The sequence below is a fragment of the Toxorhynchites rutilus genome, chromosome 2, assembly GCF_029784135.1.
Source record: "Toxorhynchites rutilus septentrionalis strain SRP chromosome 2, ASM2978413v1, whole genome shotgun sequence".
Classification (NCBI taxonomy): domain Eukaryota; kingdom Metazoa; phylum Arthropoda; class Insecta; order Diptera; family Culicidae; genus Toxorhynchites; species Toxorhynchites rutilus.
In genome coordinates this window covers 113,898,794-113,922,706 of record NC_073745.1, presented here as the reverse complement: position 1 = coordinate 113,922,706, position 23,913 = coordinate 113,898,794, and the positions used below count along the sequence as shown (strand labels likewise).

Genomic DNA, 23,913 nt, shown 5'->3' with positions numbered 1-23,913 from the left:
GGAGATTTGTTCTAACTACTTTTTGATTATGATATCTCGTAAATGACCGCCTCTAGCCTTGACCGCAAAATGTGCCCTTTTTTCGGCATTTTCCATCACTTTGCCCAATGTTTCGGCCGATATGGCAGCAATTTCTTGTCGGATATTGTCTTTCAGCCAGGGTCCTTGGTTTACCAGTGTATACCTTGGATTTTAAATATCCCCATAAAAAAAAGTCAGGAGGCGTCAAATCAGGTGATCTCGGTGGCCAGTCATAATCGCCGTTTTTCGATATTAATCTTCCGGGGAACATTTCGCGCAATAATTTGGTCGTGGCAGCCGCTGTATGGCATGTAGCGCCGTCCTGTTGGAACCAGTAATTGTCCAATTCATTTTCACGAACAAATGGCAATAAAAAATCGGTTATCATTGTCCGATAACGCGACCTGATGTCGATGGAGTCTCTGCAACACTGGCTCGAACGGCATCAATATTCTCGTCGAAACGTCTTGGTCGTTGTCTGGACAGATGACTGGCATTACCAACACTACCAGACGATATAAATTTTGCATATAATCGACGTGTAGTGTTGTCTCCAGGCGATGTTTTAACTTTATTTTTATTTTTCCACGCACGTTTAGTTAACACAATTGAGAAGTTATTTTGAATGTACAGCTGAACAATTTCAGCGCGTTGTTTAGGTGTGTATTGTTCCATGGTTAAAATTGTACTGAAATGACGCTTCCAACGCGGTATGACATTTGTTAATCTGACATCTCTGTCAAAAGTTATGGGGTTGCCAGATGCTTCCACTTTAAATTGCCCACCCTGTACATTGATTGAAATTGTACGTTTATGCGACTCAAGAACTGCATTTGCTTGATATACATATATGATGTCGTTGAGGTCAATTTTATGATAGTCTATATCATAAAACAGATGCTTGTTATACCGAATTACGACTTAATATGTAGTGATAAATGAAATCGGTATTTTCACATATTATACGATTTTAGATATACATAGTGTATACTTTGATCGACCTTATAAATTATTGTGATTCAATCTCACTTTATAAGTGACTTAGAATATGCCAAGTTATACGATTTAATGTTGGCTGTGGGTAGTTACTCCTTAACGATTTATTATGTCATTTAAGATTTAGTCAAGCATTCGAATCTCTTGCGACTTGTTGAGAGTATGTTTGAAGATGTATTTAAAACAATTTGGGAGTAAAAAAATAGTTCAAAGGGCACTGTTAGTAGTGCGCCCTTTTTATGTGATTTTTTTCAATTTTGTACACTTGAAATAACGTTTGCGTTTCCGCTTGAACCGCACTTATACTTCGATGCGTTGTCATAAATAAAGCAAATTATTCATAATGAGTTACTTTAAGTTTTTGTGGTCGTTAACATTTTTTAAGTTACAAGTCAATGCATAATGGTCCAGGAGATACATTTAAGTTGAAATTAGCATTTAGAGCTCGACTGTTATTCTCTAATCAAAAACTGTCTTAGACAAAGTGGTGAATAACTTTGAGTGAAGTTGAGATATTGACAAGTTCTGCATCGAAAAATGTTTGTATTAGTAAGCTCTAAAAGTCTTTCGAAGACAGTTTGCATGTAAAATTTTACATTTCATCACCAATTTTGGACACCCTATTTATGATAACATAAAAATGAGCGCTCTATCATATGTAACAACTTTGTCTAAGACAGTTTTTGTCTACAATAAATTTCTCCCACAAAGTTTTTTTTTTTTTTATCTGTATTATAGTGATTTTCAACTCATTTGGCTGGTTCGTCACTTTTACTTCCATTTTTGGAAGAATGTCGGGAGTGAGAATTGAACTCGTGACCTTCAGCGTGAGAGGCATGAATGTTACCACTACGCCAGATCGCCTCCACTCCCACAAAGTTGTTTTTAGCGCCTTATATCTGAGTTGCATTAGGGTAACTATAAAAAACGGGGTTTTTTACTCTAACTTTTATATTTAAAATTCTACATCAAAATGGTCTTCGTACGACTTTTAGAGTTTATCAATATCCACATTTTGCGATGCAGAACATGTCAATATCTTAATCCTGCTCAAAGTTATTGATGGGTTTTCATCCAAAAACTCATGATTTCAATTTTAATTTACTCAAACACAAAAAATAACTTAGTTTTGAAAATCACATATTATATAGAGTGAAATCTGTTCCTTCAAATTCCGTCAACAAACATTTTTTATGTTTGCCCCAGAAAGAATGACAAACAATTGAAAGGGCGTGTTTTTTGGGAAGAAATATCAATAACTTTGAGTAAAGTTGAGATATTGACAAGTTCTGCATCAAAAATGTTTGTATTAGTAAGCTCTAAAAGTCTTTCGAAAAATTTGAAATATAAAAGTTAGAGCAAAACAAATTTTTTTTCGTGGCGACCCTAACGTAACTTAGAAAAAAAGGCGCTATATCGGTTATTTCAAGAGAAAAACTTTGTTCTACAAAGATGTCTCAAATAAATAGAGCTACACCATTGTCGAACTATGTTTAACTCTATCTATAAAAATAAGAAAGTTATATTTTTTATTTCATCGACAATTTTGGTCACCCTCTTTTGACAACATAAAAACGAGCGCTCTATCATGAGTAACAACTTTGTCCAAGACAGTTTTTGCCTAGAGAATAACTGTCAAGCTCTAAATGCTAATTTCCACTTAAATGCATCTCCTGGAACATTGTGCAATGGCTAATAGGATGGGAACCGATTATTTACTCGCGCTAGTCTCGAAGTTAGCAAAATTACTTTTAAATGTAGTATATATTATTTCTATTTCTATTATAACACAGCATTCAAAAAATTACTTAAAAATCTCTATGTCGTATGTTTTCTAATTTTTTTTCGAGTTTCATAAATAGCGGTTATTTATGAATCTTGAAAACAAATAAAGAAAAATGACATGCTCCGATTTTGTTTTATGTAGTTGTCCAAAAAGCACGTTGCTATGGGCACCCTGTATTTTATACGATTATAATGTTTGTCTTGTTGTGCAATAACAACCGCAAACATGTTTAAAAGGTGCTATGTGTTGTCCGTCGACGAGGTCAAAAAATAAAACGATTCTCTAAAAATAAATCAACGGCATGAATCTCATTGAGGCAAAGTTCTCTGATGCCATTCTACTAAATCGTGATGATACCTAACCTATGATAAACGTGAAAAATATATTCGACACACCTGTTTGTGTAGTAACTTATCTTTATTCACCGAAAGTGTTATTATGGACACACCTTCCCTCGTCCCCTTAATTGCATCAAGCGGTTAGCCGCACGCATGATCGAATTATCGATATCAATTTAGCTGAAAATCGATTTGTCTTTGTATTCAAATTCAGTTCACATTTTCCACTTTGAAAATCCAATACGATGCAAATGTTGCTGACTGACATTTATTGACCACTCTGCTCCACCGCCAAGTTTTATTGAGCGAAACGTTCGAGGGTTTGTTTGTGACATTCGCCCGGCACGGCCTAGGAGCAATTTAGATAATAGCTATCTGATGCATGTGATATGTTTTACGATCGCCGACTCCCAAAAATAGACAGAATTCCACACTCCACAGTAAATTGGATTCAATTCAGCGCGAAAGCGTCATCTGTTCGAAACGTTTTTTATTTGTTTGATTTGTCTTCACGTGCGTCTTTCAGTTTTATTATTGTTTTAAAACGCATGATTTCTCACTCCAACACTCCCAGTTCATGGTTCAAAACTATGCCAAAAGGACAAGCAGCTTAACAATGAGCATTAGTCGATGGAATTCTGAGTCAGCATTTCTCTGCGAGACACTATTTATATTGAATTACAGGATGCTCTTGCCAAAAGCGAGAAAAAGCTCGAAGCCATGTGACTCAGAACCGCATGAAACCGAAATGACTAACTTCCCTTCGATAGTCACAGGGAAAAGTGGTTCAGATACGTGCCAAGGTCCTTCTAACCAACACTCACACAAAAAGCTTGTGGAAAGCGATTGTTTTCCCTGCCATCACGTAATTCCGCCAGACAGAGCGACGGCGTAGTTTGAGTTTTTCACGGGGTAGGGAAGCAGCAGCGCGTCTCCATTTCTTTAATGGAATTGTGTTCCTTTGCAACCAGCGCAAGTGGTTTCATTTTTATCCATGCAAACATTCCTTGCATCGTGCCAAGCAACAGCAGGATGACGTTTCACTCAGGTCAGGTCGCTGGCTTGGTGTGGGGTTGTACGAAACGATTCAACGAAGCATCCTAGGTCAAGTTGATGATAATCGAATCGAACGAAACTGGAGCCTACCGGACTGGGAGACTGATACGCAGGGTGGCGAAGGTCGTTTCGGCTAGTTTGGTAAATGTGTCGGTGATGGTTGCGAAAAGTTTTACTGAGCGCTCACCAAAAAAAAAAAGAACGAATCACGATGATGTCATGTAATGGTTGTCTCACCGCACCGTAGAATTATGTACGCGAGTAGTCAGCGTTTAATGCAAGAGGAAGTGGAAACGGGATATTCATTTTTTATTGTTCGTTTCTGCTCGAGAAAACGGAGGTCAGTTTGCATTTTAAATATAGGATAGCTTGTAAAGTAAACTATATTCAGCTGGACGGAAGTTGGACCGATTTTGTTTGTGTGTAACATACAGTGTAAACACATGGAAAAACTGCAAATATTTACGCCAGAGCTAACCGTAAGACACAAATCTCGGATGATTTTAATATTGGAACGTTATGTCATTCCAAAATTTATTTTGCCCACGGTTGACGATAGCTTAGGTCATCGCATTGAAGGTGAAACGTAATTTATTCAAGCTGTGTGAGATCATTCTGGAACCAGAAATATGAGCCTTGGTAATTGAACAAAAGATTTTTTTGTTATTTGTATAAATTGTTCATGATGGTTGAGTTCGGAAGTGAAGCTTAAGAAGCTTCAGAGAACACAATATGCTTCCCAACTGCAGTCTATTCTCAATTGATAACAGATAACAGAGGTTTCGTTCGATTCGGCGGCAGAAAAGAAATAGGATTTAGAGAGAAGGGCATAGGCGAGTGAGCGAAACCATTCTTCTGTCACTTCGCAATCACAACTAAATGAATTTCCGAGTTTATACACATATTAGTGTGATTCCAATAGCCTGTTTTCAAAGCAATTTTTAAGCTATTGAAACAAAGTTTCGGGTCAATCATTAACAAGCATATAACTCTTGGACACTTGGTAGGAATTACAAAAAAGTCCACGCTTGTCCACGGTGAGGGGGAGGGCGTATAGACACTGTCCACATGAACACATTAAATAAATATTCTTGAAAAATGCATTCCATTTATATTCGCATTCAAAAAAAAATCTGTTCTGCATCCTGAGTACTACGTATTTAATGATTCAGCTGCTCATATTTCTGAAATTTTCCATCGAAATCTATATTCTGAAAGTATGTTCGCGCCTTGAAGTCGCTGACCCTATTTCCTTCACCATTTTCCTTATCCTTGAATTCGCTCGAGTCTTCCTTTTAATGGCAGCGATATCCCTCGGAATTCGAGCTGTCCTCGGATGATCTGCCACCTTCGCGGATAATTGTTCTTTATTTTTTCGGTTTAAGAATATTTTCACGGTTCTTCGGGACACTTCCATGGTGATTGAAATGTCTTTTTGCGACAATTTCGTGTTGGACAAATCACGAATACGCTGTCATGGTGCAACTGTTAAAGTAAGGAAATCGACTTCTTTCACTCACAACCTTCTATGATAAGAATTGTTGTAGCTTAGGTACATGCAAAGAAAAAAAACATTGTATGCACAGGTGGAACGGGTGTAAACATTATCACGCATACGTCTTTAAAAATTTGAGTCTCACTCCTAACATAGATAAGAAGGATATAAAATAAAAACTTCCTGTGGGTCGGCCTAGAAATTTTTCGTAAAAAGCGGGTACAAACACAACGCTTTGGCCCTTTTATTCAAGACTGCATTGAAAGATATATCTTTATATCTTCTGCTCACTGAATTTCTACGCATACCGTTTGATGATTAAGTAAAATCGATACCTATAGATACCTAAATGATAAAATGAAGTCTATACCTCAAACAAAGGCAGGGTTTTAATTAATCTTGTGAAATAGGGAGCATCACCAACGAATTCACTAAAAGACTTTTTTTTCCATCTCTCACACGTTTGATTTCAATTATTGTTTCTTCATGGATAACGATTCCGTCAGTAGAGAATCCCAGCCATGACATAAAGAACAAGACCTTTAGCGAAATATTTTTTCTGCATTCTCGTGCATGAGCTACTGATGCTTTTTTTCGTATCGGATTCCGTGTTGAATTCCTGGTGTTGAAATACAGTGACTGTTCAGTCCGGTGGCAGAAAAGAAATGGGATTGGAAGAGAAGAATGCAATTGAAACTAAATTGATTCCAGAGCGGATACCGGCTTATAAGCCATTGTTCAGTCCGGTGACAGAAAAGAAATTCGATTGGGGGAGAAGAGCATAGTATTTATGGCGAGCGAGCGAGAGAAACCATTTTTCTATCACTTTGCAGTTACAGAAAAGAAATGGGATTGCCACTGTTCAGTCCGATAGCAGAAAAGAAATTGTATTGCCACTGTTCAGTCCGATGGCAGAAAAGAAATGAGATTGGAAGAGAAGAATGCAATTGAAACTAAATTTATTTCAGAGCGAATACCGGCTTATAAGCCATTGTTCAGTCCAGTGACAGAAAAGAAATTGGATTGGGAGAGAAGAGCATAGTATTTAAGGCGAGCGAGCGAGAGAAACCATTTTTCTATCACTTTGCAGTTGCAGAAAAGAAATGGGATTGCCACTGTTCAGTCCGGTGGCAGAAAATAAATGGGATTGGAAGAGAAGAGCATACTATTTAGGCGAGCGAGATAAACTATTTAAAGAGCATAATGCCCATTCCGTTTAGTCCTGTGGCAGAAAAGAATTGGGATTGGGGAAGAAGAGCATCGTGTTTAGGGCGAGCGAGTGAGCGAGCGAGACAATTTCCCTATCACTTTGCAATTGAAACGAAATTGAGAGCGGATACCGGCTTATAAGCCATTGTTCAGTCCGGTGACAGAAAAGAAATGGGATTGCCACTGTTCAGTCCGGTTACAGAAAATAAATGGGGTTGGAGGAGAATAGGCAAGTGTTTAGGCAAGCGAGTGAGCGAGCGTGATTTCTCTATCACTTTGCAACGACAACTGAATGGATTTCAAAGTGGGCACCAGCTTTCAAGTCATCGTTCAGTCCGGTGACAGAAAAGAAATGAGATTGGGAGAGAAGGGCATAGTGATCGTTCGGTTCAGTCCTGTGGCAGAAAATAAATGAGATTGGGGGAGAGAAGGGCAAGTGTATAGGCAAGCGAGTGAGCGAGCGTGATTTCTCTATCACTTTGCAATGACATCTGAATGGATTTCAGAACGGGCACCAGTTTCTAGTCCTGAGGAGGGCCGTTATGAAGAATAGAAAACTCTACTTCAAACTCCTTCCTGACCTGTCTTAAGAAAGACACTTCGTTCTCGTTCGAGGCTCGTCAGCAAACTGTGTCCGCTTTCGAGATCACTAAACGAAACTCTGTTAATGGTTTCGGTTTCGCATCGCTCAAGGAGGGAACCCTGGTCTGGAAGGTTGAAAAAATCGATTTTTTTGTTTTTTTGTTATGTTGTCCTAAAAGGATTTTCGATTTCGTTCGAAAGTTACAGCCAAAAGCATGAGGTCACCTCAAGGGATACACCGTTCTGAATCATATTTCGGACAACATCATATTTCGGACACTTTGTTCTAATATCTTGAAATGCTTAATGCACTGATGATATAACTATCAAATTAATATCACAATTTCTATTTTCTTTTCTAGAGTAATCCTTTGGTTTTACTATCATTTCACATGAGAACTACATTTGAATTATAACATAATCGGCAGAAATCTTACAACACTACTCATTATCGTTTGTGTTTGACGTTTGCTTAGCGTGAGCATGTAGAATTTACCCGTTCATAAATATTTAAATTTCTCCCGTGTTTTATCAGTTCTCATCATCGTTTACAGTTTACTGTGATTGCTCGGTAAGAGTTTCGCAGTTGATTATAAAATATAATCAAGTGTAATGTAATTTTCGTCCAAAAAATTACAGAATAAAGTGTCCGAAATTTGAATTCAATCTGTCCGAAATTTGATTTAGTGTCCAAAGTTTGATTCTTATTCGCTTCATTTGAAAATCATTTTATTCGATTATTTTTTTAAGTTTTCAACCGAATAGGTACCAAAGTAGAAAACTTAAAAGCATATTGAACTAATTTATTAAAAATATCAACCAAATAATACCTGTTCATAAAGTTTAGATCTGTTTTCTGCATCTTATGCCTTAAGCGTCCGAAATATGATTCAGAACGGTAGTATTGCTTTATGAATTTTGAAACGCATTTTTCACGAAACCATGTTTTGGCGTGGGACTACGTCTAACCGGAGTACATGGGGGTGAAATGAAAACCTAAACACGGAAAATGTAGGAAAAAATCAAACAAATCGAACATTTCTTAATAGATACCGAGCTGTGTTTCCCTAACACGGACTTCAAAATCAATGTGCCTGGGGAAATCCGCTTTGAAAATATACGCAAGCTGAGAGTACTTTTGTACTCGCTTGTCTTTGTGCAGACCAGAATATGTTTCTCTAAAACGTACTTCTAAACTGAGAAGCACGGGAAAATCGTCATTTCAGATACTAGAAGTGAATGAACTTTCACGGTTCGAGAACTACTTAAATATGAGAGATGCAATAATTTCAGAGGGAAATGTAAAATGCAATGATCGTTCGACAATTCTTCCGTTCACATATTTTTGTAATCCAAGGCATAATATCAAACGTAAAAGGACGGTCATCAAATTTATTTCTAACGGATAACTTAATCTATTACAATGCATGTATTGATCTTTCATTACATCTGTTCAAACTTCTACTTACAAAGTAAATAGGTTGAATTCAATTGATAATTTAATCAATACAATACAAATGCTTACTAAGACAACGGTAGTCACACATCAACCTTGCGGTTATATCATAGATATAGCCGACCTATTTTTTTCTTAGAAAATTCATTGACTTTTCAACAAATGTATCAAACATCATATTTTGAATAACATCTGGTTTTCGAGCCGTTTCCAAAGCTTTGTGATTGTGGATACACCCTTATAAAAAAATCACTATTGGTGGTATGATAATGAAAATTGCCGTTTCCAGTAGCCGCCAACGTACTTACAAAGCTTGGATGAACACGAATAGGGGTAGCAACCGGTTAGTTTGGCGTGGAGCTGCTTCATTTTTCTACAGCATGCAGTGTCTATATGAAATATAGCGAAACAACAGCAAATTTCTCATGAATCAGCGTTTGGATCCCATTCTTAACGTTGTCGATGTGGTAAACAAACATCTTGATGAAAAGAATATACCGAGCCTTATCTGGCGTCAAAATGTAACGGGCCCTACCGACTCTGAATATGAAAACAGAAAGTTTAAATATCTGAGCGCTGCCATGAAAAGTATTGTTCTCTTCGGTTCTTGGATCTATTTGAGCAGCCACACTGAGGAATATGTTGGCCGAGCCCTTGGTACGAGTTTTATAGTAACAGAAGCAAATATATCGATTGACGTTGGCCATTGTTCGGGAAATTTGGAACAACAATAAAACTGCGATTTTATCGTTCGGGAGGATGAGGTAAAACAAAATGTGTTTTCCTGTTCTATGCGAACCGATACTGAATTGGGCACATAATAATAAACAATGTAACATTTAAGCAAAGCAAACAATACAGCCACAAAATGTTCGTTTACGTTTTTAAACGGTTATATTTAGCTTGTCCTGTAATCTGTTTGTCTGTAACGCTTTACCACATTAATAGGAATTTGAAATCCTTCCTGTTGACCGATTGATCTGAAATTTGGAACACACCTTTATCTCTGTAGTTATTACAAAACTGAGTATTTCATGATCTTGAAAATCCAAGATGGCGGCCGCTACAAAATGGCGGATTACATATTTTCTCAAAACCTTATCAATATGGGTTTTTCCAAAACCCCATCAATATGGGTATCAAATGAAGGGGCTTGACTAGTAGAACACAGTTATTTATGAAAAATGTAAATCCAAAATGGTCGCCACCACAAAATGGCGGCATATATATATTTTTTCCAAACTCTATCAATATGGGTATCAAATGAAAGGGCTTGACTAGTAGAACATGGTTATTTATGAAAAATGCAAATCCAAGATGGATGCCACTACAAAATGGCGGACTACATATTATGTAAAAACCCCGTTAATATGGGTATCAAATGAAAAGGCTTCACTAGTAGAACACAGTTATTTATGAAAAATACAAACCCAAGATGGCTGCCACTACAAAATGGCGTACTATATCGTACTATATATTTTCTCAAAACCTCTTTAATATGGGTATCAAATGAAAAGGCTTGACTAGTAGAATACGGTTATTTATGAAAAATGTAAATCCAATATGGCTGCCACTACAAAATGGCGGATTACATATTTTCTCAAAACTTCATTAATATGGGTATCAAATGAAAGGGCTTGACTAGTAGAATACGGTTATTTATGAAAAATGCAAATTCAAGATGGCTACCACTACAAAATGGCGGACTACATATTTTCTCAAAACCTTTTATTATGGGTATCAAATGGAAGGGCTTGACTAGTAGAACACGGTTATTTATAGTAGAACACTAGTAGAACACTAGTATATGAAAAATGCAAATCCGTTGAAATCCTACCAAATGGCGGACTACATATTATGCCAATTAGCGACTTCCTCATGTGTCCCACGATTTTATTTTAGTCTTATCAATGCCCTAGACTACTGAAGGAGAGGTGTGATAACTGCTAACTGCTACTTGCCTAATTATTTTCTAGCTTTCAGTACATTATTATGTTTAATCACAATTAAACCGTTGAACTCAAAAAGTTTCTTCTTATCAACCCTTTAAAATTATTTTTTACTATACAATTTCAGTACTTCTTCCAAAACTTCACATTATGATCAGATTATTTTCAGACACAATTCACGTGCAAGATTTTTCATCCACTTGCAAATAACATGTTTCTCCGTTACATGGAATAAATGTTTGATACAGAAAATATGATAGAATGTAGACAGCACTAAATCGGACATTTCCTTTCTCGAGTTCTCATTCGGCGATCCATTTTTATTTATATAGATAGAAGACTATATAGAAGTGCGTTTTATCACATTAATATCCATTTCCACTTTCGAACGAATATCAATTTCGTTACCGCAAACATCAAATGGACTAACAACGCTTGTCAATATGTAATTGTAGAATACATGCGAATTGAATTTTTCGAATGGGGAATTTCCTTCAGAGTTTTCCGAAAATGTTCAATTGTCATGTTTGGTTGGAATATGCTTTGTTGAAATATGTCCATTATTTTCATGGGACCTCCTCTCCTTTATAGAGGAGGAAGGGGTGTCATACCATCATAGAAACATTTCCGGTACTCAAAAACCCTCACATCCCAAATTTGGCTCAATTTGTTTGATTAGTTCTCGAGTTATGCAGAAGTTTGTGTTTCATTTGTATGACAGCCCCCATGGCCTCAGAGAGGGGGTAGGTGTGTCGAACCACCATAGAAACGTTTCGTGCCCCCTGAAACCTCCATATGCCAAATATGGCTCAATTTGCTTGATGAGTTCTCGAGTTATGCAGAAATTTGTGTTTCATTTGTATGGGAGACGGGACGAGTGTCAAACTACCATAGAAGCGTTTATCGATCCCTAAAAACTCTATATGCTAAGTTTTATTCCATTTGTTTGATTAGTTCTCAAATTGTTCAGCAACCCCCCCCCCCTTTCTTAGAGAGGAGAAAAAAGTGTCAAACCCCCATAAAAACATTTATTGCTCCCCAAAACCTTCATATGCCAAATTTGGTTCCATTTGTTTGATCGGTTCTCGAATAATGCAAAAAATTGTGTTTCATTTGTATGGCAGACACAACCCCCCCCCCTCTCCCCTAAGAGAGTGGGGCGGAGAATCTAACCACCATAGAAACATTTATTGCACCCCAAAACCTAATTTGCCTAATTTGCTTGATTAATTCTCGAGTAATGTAGACATTTGTGTTCCATTTGTGCTGGTTCTAATCCAATCGAATTGATGATGGATTATTCTGCAGTGGCTTCACTGTTGAAGAGACTTAAGTTCACTGGGTTTAATTTGATGCTGTGCCATAAACTGAACACTCTTCCAACGATAAAGGCTTTCTCTAGCCAGAAAGCTAACGGGTCCTATTGAGAAAGTAGATTTCAGGCTACTGGCTTTGCTAGGATGCCAATCCTATTCGGTCTGAATAAACTGGCCGAAATGTTCGCTGGTTTTTATTTGAAAAATCATAAATCAAAAATCATATATCATGATTCCTCCAATCTTTTTGATGAACGATTTCAATTATTCTATCACTATTAAACTAAATGATGAAAGAATACAAGTTCTCTTGATGGTTTTAGCGTATGTTTTCAGCACCGAGGTCAACCAGGAAAGGACAAATTTTTCCTATGACTCCTGCCAAGTAGCAAATTCTAGATTCTTCCAAACTTTTACTCCTACCTTTAGCCTACTATATTCATTTTTTCATGTTCGTCGACTTACGCATCAAGGATTACTGCTTCCAAAAGGTAAGTGTATGTGTTATGTGTAAGTTGTGCTAAATTATTATGTTGACTTACATATATAGGGAAAGTGGGGGCATAGTGGTCACCCTAAGGAATATGTCCATTTCCAGCGTCCACACACCAATTCATTTCCCGTTTCTCGAATAATATTATAGTTCAACTCATTGTTCTTAAAGATAGCAAACGGCTTTTATTACACAAAATCAAAATAGTACACTTTTCATCATTAGAAAAAAAAGGGAAAAATCGAACTTATTTTTTGCTTGGTCATTTTGCCCCCAAACATCAAAGTATATAACTATAGTTTATAGTTATACTACCAAACAAGCAGGTGACCAGTTTGCCCCCACTACCGCTAGATATTATTCGAAGCGTTATATCTTCTATCTATCTATCTATCTATCTATCTATCTATATATATATATATATATATATATATATATATATATATATATATATATATATATATATATATATATATATATATATATATATATATATATATATATATATATATATATATATATATATATATATATATATATATATATATATATATATATATATATATATATATATATATATATATATATAGAACCGATCACCATGAAAATTGGTATGTATGGGTTTTTGGGGCCGGGGAAGGTTTTCGTGATAGTTTGAGACCCCTCCCCCCTCTCTAAGGGATGGCTGCCATACAAATTAAACACAAATTTCTACATTACTTGGGAATTAATCAAGCAAACGAAACGAAATTTGGACATGTGGAGGTTTTAGAGTGCAATAAATGATTCTATTGTGGTAAGACTCTCCACCCCCCTCTCTAAGGGGGGCTGCCATACAAATCAAACACAAATTCTTGCATTACTCGAGAATTATTCAAATAAATGGAACGAAATTGGGCATATTGAGGTATTAGGGTGCAATAAATGTTTCTATGGTAGTTTGACTCTCCACCGCCCTCTCTAAGGGGGGCTGCCATACAACTGAAAAACAAATTTCTGCATTACTCGAGAATTATTCAAGCAAATGAAACCAAATTTGGCATATTGAGGCATTAGGGTGCAATAAATATATCTATGGTAATTAGACTCTCCACCCCCCTCTCTAAAGGGGGCTGCCATACAACTGAAACACAAATTTCTACATTACTTGGGAACTAATCAAGCAAATGAAACGAAATTTGACATATGGAGGTTTTAGGGTGCAATAAATGTTTTTATGGTGGTTAGATACTCCTCCCCCTTCTCTTAGGGGGGGCTGCCATACAAATGAAACACATATTTCTGCATTACACGAGAATGAATCAAGCAAATGAAACCAAATTTGGCATGTGGAGGTTCCAGGGTGCAATAAATGCTTCTATGATGGTTAGACTCTCCAACCCCCCTCTCTAAGAGGGGGCTGCCATACAAATGAAACACAAATTTCCGCATTACTCGAGAATTAATCAAGCAAATGAAACCAAATTTGGCATGTGAAGGTTTTAGAGTGCAATAAATGTTTCTATGGTGGTTAGACTCGAGACCCCCCCCCCCAACCCCTCTCTAAGGGGAGGCTGCCATACAAATGAAACACAAGTTTCTGCACTACTCGAGAATTAATCAAGCAAATGAAACCAAATTTGGCATGTGGAGGTTTTAGGGTGCAATAAATGTTTTTACGGTGGTGAGACACTCCACCCCCCTCTCTAAGGGGGAACTGCCATACATATGAAAGACAAATTTCTGCATAATTCGAAAACTAATCAAGCAAATGGAGTCAAATTGATCATGCGAATGTTTTAAGGGACACGAAACGTTTCCATGGTGAATAGACACTCCTCCCCTCTCTCTGTGAGGGGGGGGGGTGTACTGCCATACAAATTTCTGCATAATTCAAGAACTAATCCAGCAAACTGAACCAAATTTGGCATGTGAAGGTTTAGGGGGCAAGAAACATTCCTAAGAAATGAAACACAAATTTCTGCATAACTCGAAAACTAATCAAGCAAATGAAGCCAAATTTGGCGTGTGAAGGTTTTGCGGGGCACGAAACGTTTCTATGGTGAATACACTCCTCCCCTCTCTCTAAGGGGGACTGCCATACAAACGAAACACAAACTTCTGCATAACTCGAGAACTAATCAAGCACAATTTGGGATGTGAGGGTTTTTGGGTATAAGAAATGTTTCTATGATGGTGTGATACCTCTCCATACATGACAATTGAAAATTTTCGGAAAACTCTGAAAGAAAAAGGGAAAATTCGGAAAATTAAATTCCCATATATTCTACAATTAAATAGTGACAAGTGCTGTTAGCCCATTTGATGTTTGCGCTAGCGAAATTGAACTTTGTTCGAATCTGGAAATGGATTTTAATGTGATGAAACGCACTCCTATACCTTCTTCTATCTATACCAAAAAAAGGATCGTCGGATGTGTTGATAAGGGCAGAACTCGAGGAAGGAATTGTCCGATTTAGGGCTGTCTTTATTACATCATATTTTCTGTACAAAACATTTATTCCATGTAACGGAGAAACATGTTATTTGCAAGTGGTTGAAAAATCTTGAACGATAATTGTGTCTGAAAATAATCTGATATTATAATGATGAGTTTTGTTAGAAATACTAGGAATTTTATAGTAAAAGGTAAATTCAATGGGGTCGATTGAAAGATATATCAATGAACAGTTCTGCGATTGGACCCATGAACTTGCTCATAGTAGAAAAACGTGAATGTTTGAAGGTATTGATAACAAAAAACAAATTTTGGGCGGGACGAAGTTTGCCGGGTCAGCTAGTTGAAATATAAAACTAGAGCCTAAATAACGAAACAGTAACAATGTCAAGATACAGTAAGTATCAGCATCATATTTTAAACAATAACATTTTCATAAGTACAGTAGCAAACCGTCCTACAATACCAATTCACCTTCATTAAACCACGTACTTGACTAGCGAAGAGCCGAACGTGATTCAATTCGAACCTTTCGTCAATAGACCGGTACATTTCATCTCTGCAGAACGCGGCCAACAGCATCAGTCTCATATCGCCTGTTGTTTTTTTTTTTATTTTATCATCGAAGCTCGCAGTGAACTCATACGCCCGTATATTTATGGGGCGTACAAAAGGCACCGAACGCACGCCGCATCTCCCGTTTGTTGGATTCCAGGTCGAACTCGTTTTGACCATATTTTGTCGGGAACCAGTCAAGCGGACGACGATGACGACGACGACTTCAGCAGTCCAATGTATGTAACAACTCTTTTTGTCGAACTACTGTTGTTACTGATGCTGCTGCTGCTGCTGCTGCTGTTGTGTTGCCCTGCGGCGCGATAGCAGTTTCCATTGGGATGCCCCTTGTTGAAGGCGGTGATCTTTCTCCGATGACCGATCGTTTCATGATTTAATGGCGCCATTATGCTGCCAAATAAGGCATTCGGACGCGCAAGGAAATCGGTCTTGGGCTTTGCTGAAGACCGCAGATGAATTCCGCGGACATGTTCTGTGTCACCGCGCGGCTGCGCGCGGCAGAAGCAAGACAAATTTTTGACCGGTATTTCGATTTCCCCGCAATGGTTGATGGACATAACAAGCGACTCCAGGGAATAATCGGACTGCGAGAAAAACGATTATGTCAGCTATTGAAAGACGCCTTCGAGTTCACTGGAATTACGTTGGGCACTTTGGTGTAGTAGATTGAACTACGGCAATGTTTCGATTAGTCACCCGATTATACTATTACACAAGGGCCACATCGTGTGTGGGTGGGTAATTGAATGATTCCTTCACCGTATCTCGTCGCAGATGATTTCATCAAATGTATTTTTTTATGAGAAGACATAAATCAATGTTAATAGCTCTCTACTTTTTTGGTAGTGTTACCTTCGAATTATGGAAATATTGATGGAAAAACAATTGCTATTATTATTATTCGAGCATCAAATATCGATTGAGTTTGTTCATTTTGTCAACGCAAATAATCGTCTCTTTACAGCCTCCATCACGTCATTTTTTTGTATGAATAATTAAATATTATATCTTACTTCATCGCATGTCGTCGCCTGAGAAGGAAGTAACGTCAGTCATGTTATTTTTATACGATATGGCTGTTGAATTATTGCATCTCCCACGACAAATTGAATGAATAGTCGAGATTTTGGTAGTAAGGAATAGTCAAGATACGACATCGGTCATCGTTTTCAAACTGTCATAAATTTCTCGCCTCTGGTCGTTAACCAGTGACCGCTCAATTTAAATACACCTAAGTGCTCGACGAATTCGATTACTTTCAATTAACGTCCATTAATCACAAAATCTCTTTCGCTCTTCCAGAATTGATCCACGCTGTTCACACACATACACACCCCGCTGCTCTTTATTTTTTGGTAAGTACACCCGTAACGTTCGATAGAAACGAAAAATAAAGTGCACCCTTTACCTGCCTACCTGTATAAGCCGCAACACCGCCGGCGAATTAAAAAAACAAAACAAAAACCAGCTGTCACAACTTAACCTTCGCCGCTTCCCACTGCCAAAATCCACTACACATCGTTGTGGGTTGTATAGTCTTCGCCAAAAAAAAAAATACAATGTGGTTGCTAATGGAACAAATGACGAACTTTGAATTAATTCGTAAATTACTGCCACCTGATGGGGTTACCTGATTAACCAATTTTCACGGTCACGGTATGGTTGAGCGAAAATGGCTTCTGGCAATAAGGCAGAGTCAGTTTTTCAGCCGGAGTCGGAGTGTTTGTCATTGTATCGCATTTCCACGCCATCTTTCACTCTCTTAGGCTGACAGTTCACATCACATCTTTTAGCGTAAATAACAGTTTACATAAATCAACGTTGTTTTGAGTTCACGGATTGTTTCTCCTCCCCCCTTCTGGTGCGATGCTGGATTGTGGGTGAATTGCTTGAATAAATTGGGCCAATTCAGCGCCGGTGAGAATCGCTTCACGCCATGTGTACTTTGAATTAATTGCAGCGATTTCCGTTGCAAGTAGTAGGTACTACAATTTATTGTAAACATCGAATTCCTGTCTGAAGTTGGGATATCGCACGTCGTTTCGAAGTGTGACACATTTATTCGTTTCAGACCCGTGGTTTTCTATATTTACCACCTGAATGAATGCGTATTCGAGGCGTACATTCGCGAATGAAGCATGCTCATGGTTCTATTAATTTGGGCGAATTGTAAAAACAGAATCTTACAAACTGGTGAACAATGATTATGTGACCGATCTTCACCTTATTAAATAGATTCGTGAGAATTACATATACTGTAAAAAATGTCACAATTGTTATCGTCATGTAATGTTTCGAGTTTCGGTGCACTTGGTTATTTTAGTTATAAATATTTGTATAATATTTTAGTTTATTTACAAATAATTCTACTCTCACACAAAAAATTACAGTGTACCTCCACTAAGTTATAACTCATTGATATTTATGAGATACTAGCTGACCCAGCAAACTTCGTCCCGCTCAAAAATTGTTTTTTATCAACACCTTCATGTTCATTCATGTTTTCTTACTAAGCGCAAGTTCATGAGTCCAATCGCAGAACTGTTCATTGATTGATCTTCTAATCGACCCCGTTGAATTTACCTTTTACCAAAAAACTCCTGATACTTCTACCAAAACTCATCATTATAATTTCAGATTATTTTCAGACACAATTGTCGTTCAAGATTTTTCAACCACTTGCTAATAACATGTTTCTCCGTTACATGGAATAAATGTTTGATACAGAAAATATGATAGAATAAAGACAGTAATGTTGAAATTTGTGTTTCATTTGTATGGCAGCCCCCCCTAAGAGAGAGGGCAGGAGTATCTTACCACCATAGAATCCTTTATTACACCCTAAAACCTCCAGATGCCTAATCTGGTTGCATTTTCTTGATTAATTCTCGAGTAATGTAGAGATTTGTGTCTCATTTGTATGGCAGCCCCCCCTTAAAGAGGAGGTATGGGTCTCAAACTATCATGAAAACCTTCCCCGGCCCCAAAAATCCCTACATACCAATTTTCATGTCGATCGGTTCAGTAGATTCCAAGTCCATAAGAATCAGACAGACAGACAGACAGACAGACAGAAATCCTTTTTTATATACAGGCAAACCTTTTTTGTGCGGGGGATAGGGACCGCATAAAAAAATCGTGCAAAACTGCACCAGTAGCTTTAAAAAATCGTGTTCGGTACACATTTTGAAAAAAACTGTTTTTGTGCGGAAGATAGGGACCGCATAAAAAAAGTTTCCCCCAAGAGAATAACTCAAATCCACGCCGTTCACTGTTCAATTTCCTTTTGTTTCCCTGCTTTGCGATGGGACAGTTTGCCTTTTCGGTTGCGCGTGACTGTTTTGTGCTTTTAGTTGCATGTCGAAACGTGTTGCTGTTAGAAAACATGTCATACAAAAACTTAGAAAAACTTAGTGTATTTGATGGGAGGAGGGGAATGATTTCAGAAGTGGATAATTGAGACGCCAATATGCTTTTTTCGCACTGAAATGTATATAAACTATCGAAAAAAACAAAATGGACGATAACTTCGTCAAATATGCTTTTTTTCATATACCGCACAAAAAAATCGCACAAAAAACCCGCACAAGAACAGCAAATCGCACAAAAGAAATCGCACAAACACAGGTTTTACTGTATAAATAGATTCCAAAAGATATACGCTTAGGACCTCAGATATTCCATTTCACCTTCCTGGGCCATGGCGGAAGCTCAATCGCCACAGTTCGCTCTTGGTTAAGTTGTTAGGTCATGTTAGATCAGCGCTAACTTGTTTAGAATCTTACAAAAATAATTCAATGTAACGGTATTTTTTTTTAATTTTACAATCTTCTTCCAGTCTGTTTCCACGTTCTGCCTGTCGGCCTTACGGGCATTGATCGGAGCCTTAGCCATGGCCGATGAAAAAATGGATGTCGGCATGTTCTTCAGCTCTTTCGTGGCCTTGAGGATCAGCGACTTCTCCTTTTTGGCCACGAAAATATTCGAGTAGATTAGGGTGCCAATGAAAACGTCATCTCGAATTTAAAAAAGTTACCCCATAAGTAACTAAATAACACTATCTCGAAAAAACACCCCATGCAAAATATTAGCTCAATCGAACTCAAAGGAGAGCGGCGCAAAGCGATCAAAGTTTGGGTTTTTTGAAAATTAAAAAATCGAATTTACACGAAAATTGTGTTTTCGAAAAAAAAATTGCGAAAAAAAAATTTTTTTCGCGCTCGGTTTTTCAGTCTGAAAGGTGGATTTTCGACAATTTTTTTTGAGAAAACTATAAATGTCGATGTTTCATGTAATTTTGAGACATTTGGCATCAATTTTTTTTCGAAACACCATTTGTTCTATTTCAGTAGCTGGACAGACAAACGATGAGAGATAGCGAAATTATCCCTCTAGCGAGCAAAAAACCTCTTTGCTTCGTATGTGACAAACCTGTCCATATTCCCTCCACTATATGTCCATATTGTCCGCATCGAAAAAATGTTGTTGTTTTCGGTCTGTTTTAATTACAGTGAAAAAAATTGAAAAACACTTTTGTGTAAAACATTTGTGCGAATAATTCGAGAAAAAAAACTATATTGAATTGCAGGAAACCCCCACCTCCCCTCCTGTATATCTCCCCGTTCACCACAAGCCCCGAAGAAATGAACAGCGACTTAGATATTCCCTGCTCGTCGATCGTTCGCCATAACGCATCTTCTTCGGAAACTTGGTGTGAGAAATATATTCGACGTCATTGCTACATCCACAGTCGTGCAGCAATCTAAGTCCAACCCCCAAAAACACTTCCTGGCCTGAAGGACAAAGTATTCAAAGAAAACCGAAGCATCAACACGTCTGTGGCGCAATACAGATCGGCTTGTTCAAACGGTTGTTACGACATCTATGCATTCACGGAAACAAGGGTCATCAGCAGTACGTTAAGTGAATATTCCGCACAGAGTTTACAGTTCATCTCAGACCTGTGGCTGTCCTCCACTCAATATTCTATCAAATAAAGCCTGTCCACGTTAAATTTCGGACACCAAGATGATGCCAGTAAAACAAAAATTCACGTAATACAACAAAACCGATTGTTTATTTCAGTAAAATCGATGTTAATTAAGTTGTCTGTAAAATTCACGAACTTTCTTAGGAACATCTGCCATTAGGTTCCGTACAGTATCCTCAGATATGCTGGCGGCGGCTCTTTTCCATCTCCTCTTGAAATCATTAATGCCATTCGCTTCCTTCTTAGTTTCGAATAGTTTTTGCTTAATCAGAGCCCAGTACTTTTCCACTGGGTGAAATTCTGGACAGTTCGGTGGATTTGCTGTTTTTGGCACATATTTGACCTCATGTGCATTATACCATTCCAGGATAGATTTTGCTTAGTGACAAGCGGCCAAATCTGGCCAAAAGAACGCTGGAGAGTCGTGGTAGAATGGTAGCAACCGCTTCTGGAGACATTCCTTCTCGAAGACATCTTTGTTGATATTGCCGGTAGAGACGTAAGATTTGGATTTTCGGCCACAACTGCATATGGCCTGCCAAACCAAGTACTTTTTGGGGAATTTAAACTGCTTCTTAGTCCGGAAACATTCGGATACGGTATTCCTTCGCATTTCAATATAAAAAAGACGGGTGGGTAATGTCGGGGACATAACCGGAATGACGTAGGACTATACAAAGGGGACAGCTTTTGTTAAATATATATTTTAAATATACTGTTTTATTTTCTTCTCCTACGTGAATACCTACCTATCTACCTGAAAAATGGATTAGTTTACTGTTTACTCTTTATGAATATGTTGATGGTTCTGAAAAGAACCTTTGGTGTTGTGTTTTTGTTATCACTCGATATTCCCATCTTGTTCGGTTAAACCTTCCTGTTTAGCTATTGCGTTTGCCACTCGCCACAGCTTTCTTCCCATCCAGCTTGTGACATGTTGTTCAGTAAATTACATTTAATGCGACGTGCCGGAGAAACACTTTGCCACTCACTGAAACTAATTGTTGCCTTGATGAGCGCCGAACCGAAGCTGCTCTGTTCTTGATGCGGGTTTTCTGATTATCGTGAGCAGCTTTGCAAGCCAACTCGAGCACTCCGACGGCCGAAACTCTATAATCGCTGTTAGGTATACTGGTGCTCCGGTACCAATCCTTTCGGCCTAGTTACCCTTGCGGAGCAATCAGTGAATGCGACCAACAGGGAACTAGAAACCTGCACGGTTCGAGTGAGACTTTGCCTTTCCCTTAACTTGTCCTCCTTTGTTACGTCCACGATGCCGATGCCGTACAACCACACGGGTTTACGTTTTGAAAGAAAATAAGATAATTTTTTGGGGTCCGCGTGTTTTATACTCTAGCGGTACACACTCACCGGATAGAGACAAATCGGCAGACTCAGCCAGAGGGGCAAGTCCAACGAGACGAACGAATGGGCGTTAAAAGGGAGCGATGGCAAAAAAATACATTCATTACGACAGTGGTACAGTGTCGACTTTCATGGGGCTACTCGCAGTCTACACCCAAACTAGCGTTGGGAGAAAACATGTCATCTTTGGCAGAAAAGATGCCATTTCCTGTGCATGAGAGTCAAATGCGCAAATAATGAGCTATTTTAAAAGCTTAAAAATGATTTGTATGTGTGCGAGCAGACACCTCTTTCTGTTTTCTTTTCTCTTTTCATTTGGGATTGTGCAAAAAAATAGTCCATACGACGTCAATGGGGATCGAACCAAGGCCGGCTGGAATGCAAAGTTACTTTACACGACCATGCTTTTCATATAGTTGCCAGCGCTATTATAAAGGAGCGTGATAATATTACACCTCATCATAAAATGAAGTTGGAAGGTGTTTTCCAAGACGATAAAGAAGAACATGAACGAGAATATATCTTTCTCTGTCTGGGCCGTGTATTTGGCAAACTATACGAAAAGCTTTCATATGCTTTCATTTAAATGTGTCTCCTGTTTCGCTCCCTCATATTAGCTATAGCATACATATTATACAAATGATATACAGGTATTGGGGAGTAGAACATTTTATGCTATCTTTCAGCTCATTTAATGCAATAAATCGGGATGCCAGAACATGTGCTAAAAATTAACTTTGGGTGTAGCTACTTCAAAGTTTTTTTTTGTTTTTGAACGGGCGAGTAGTCCCATACATGCAAATCAAATGTCAAATTTCGTGGTATGGGTGCGTTCGTATTTCTTCGGATCGTACGACGTTTACTCGCAACCGAGTAACTGACAACGTCTAAACCCGGCTTTAGTTTCGGAATACGAGGCAAAACGTATGGTTTAGGGTGTCAATAGGAATGGTCATCTCGATTTTTCATATGGAACTTCGTGTGAAATGTTGATTTACACGATGAAATACCCAATGCAAACTATTAGCTCAATCGGAATTCATTTACTAGTGTCGCAGACGGTAAAATTTGAGCTTTTTGAAAACCGAAAAAATCCAATTGAGCTAATATTTTGCATTAGGTATTTTATCGTGTAAATCAACATTTCGCCCGAAGTTCCATATGAAAAATCGAGATGACCATTCCCATTGACACCCTTAACCATACGTTTTGCCTCGTATTCCGAAACTAAGTCCCAAAGTGTGATTTTTAACAAATAACAAATTTTCGAAATGACAGTAGATATCGACGAACACATATTTTTTTTATTATTTTTGTCACCAAATGTATTTTGCAACATTTTGAACGTCTCGGCACAAGAAATTTTGATTGCAACACAAAATTTCACAAAATATCTTCGATCAATTGAATAATTTGCAAATTTTCTGACGTTCCCTGTATAACTTGTCATTTATTAAGTATCGAATTACCCTACAGCTGCGGAAGATGCTTTGCTATCAGAACAAACAAGAAAACATAACCGGACAGCAAACAGGACCCGTCACAAGATAGTCCGTTTGAAATTGATGTGTTTTAGTCGGAATTTTTTGGAAAATTCGATAATTTTTGTGTTCTTAATAATTCTTAGATCATTGTTAAATGTATTTTGTGGGACGGTAGGTGGTTTTGTTGCTTATCGATGCTCAAAACCTTTGTTTTGAAATTTCCTGTCCAGTCAGGGTAGAACCGACACCTTTAGTCAGGGTAAAATCGTGCGTCCTTACGTTTTGTAGATGCCTCATTTTTTATATTTGGAAGACAAAAGGACATAACTGGACTGTTATTCAGTTGAAAACAGCCGAAACCACC

General features: G+C 37.9%; 1 protein-coding gene across 9 annotated transcripts in view; it reads left to right on the top strand.

Moving 5' to 3' along the window:
- Positions 1 to 23,913, top strand: part of LOC129767972 (uncharacterized) — a 142,400-nt gene that overhangs the window by 34,101 nt on the left and 84,386 nt on the right. For all 9 annotated transcript variants that reach the window (XM_055769298.1, XM_055769302.1, XM_055769299.1 and 6 more), the window contains exon 3: positions 17,013 to 17,065. The gene's annotated coding sequence lies outside the window, so the exon portion shown is untranslated. The remainder of the gene's footprint in view (positions 1 to 17,012; positions 17,066 to 23,913) is intronic.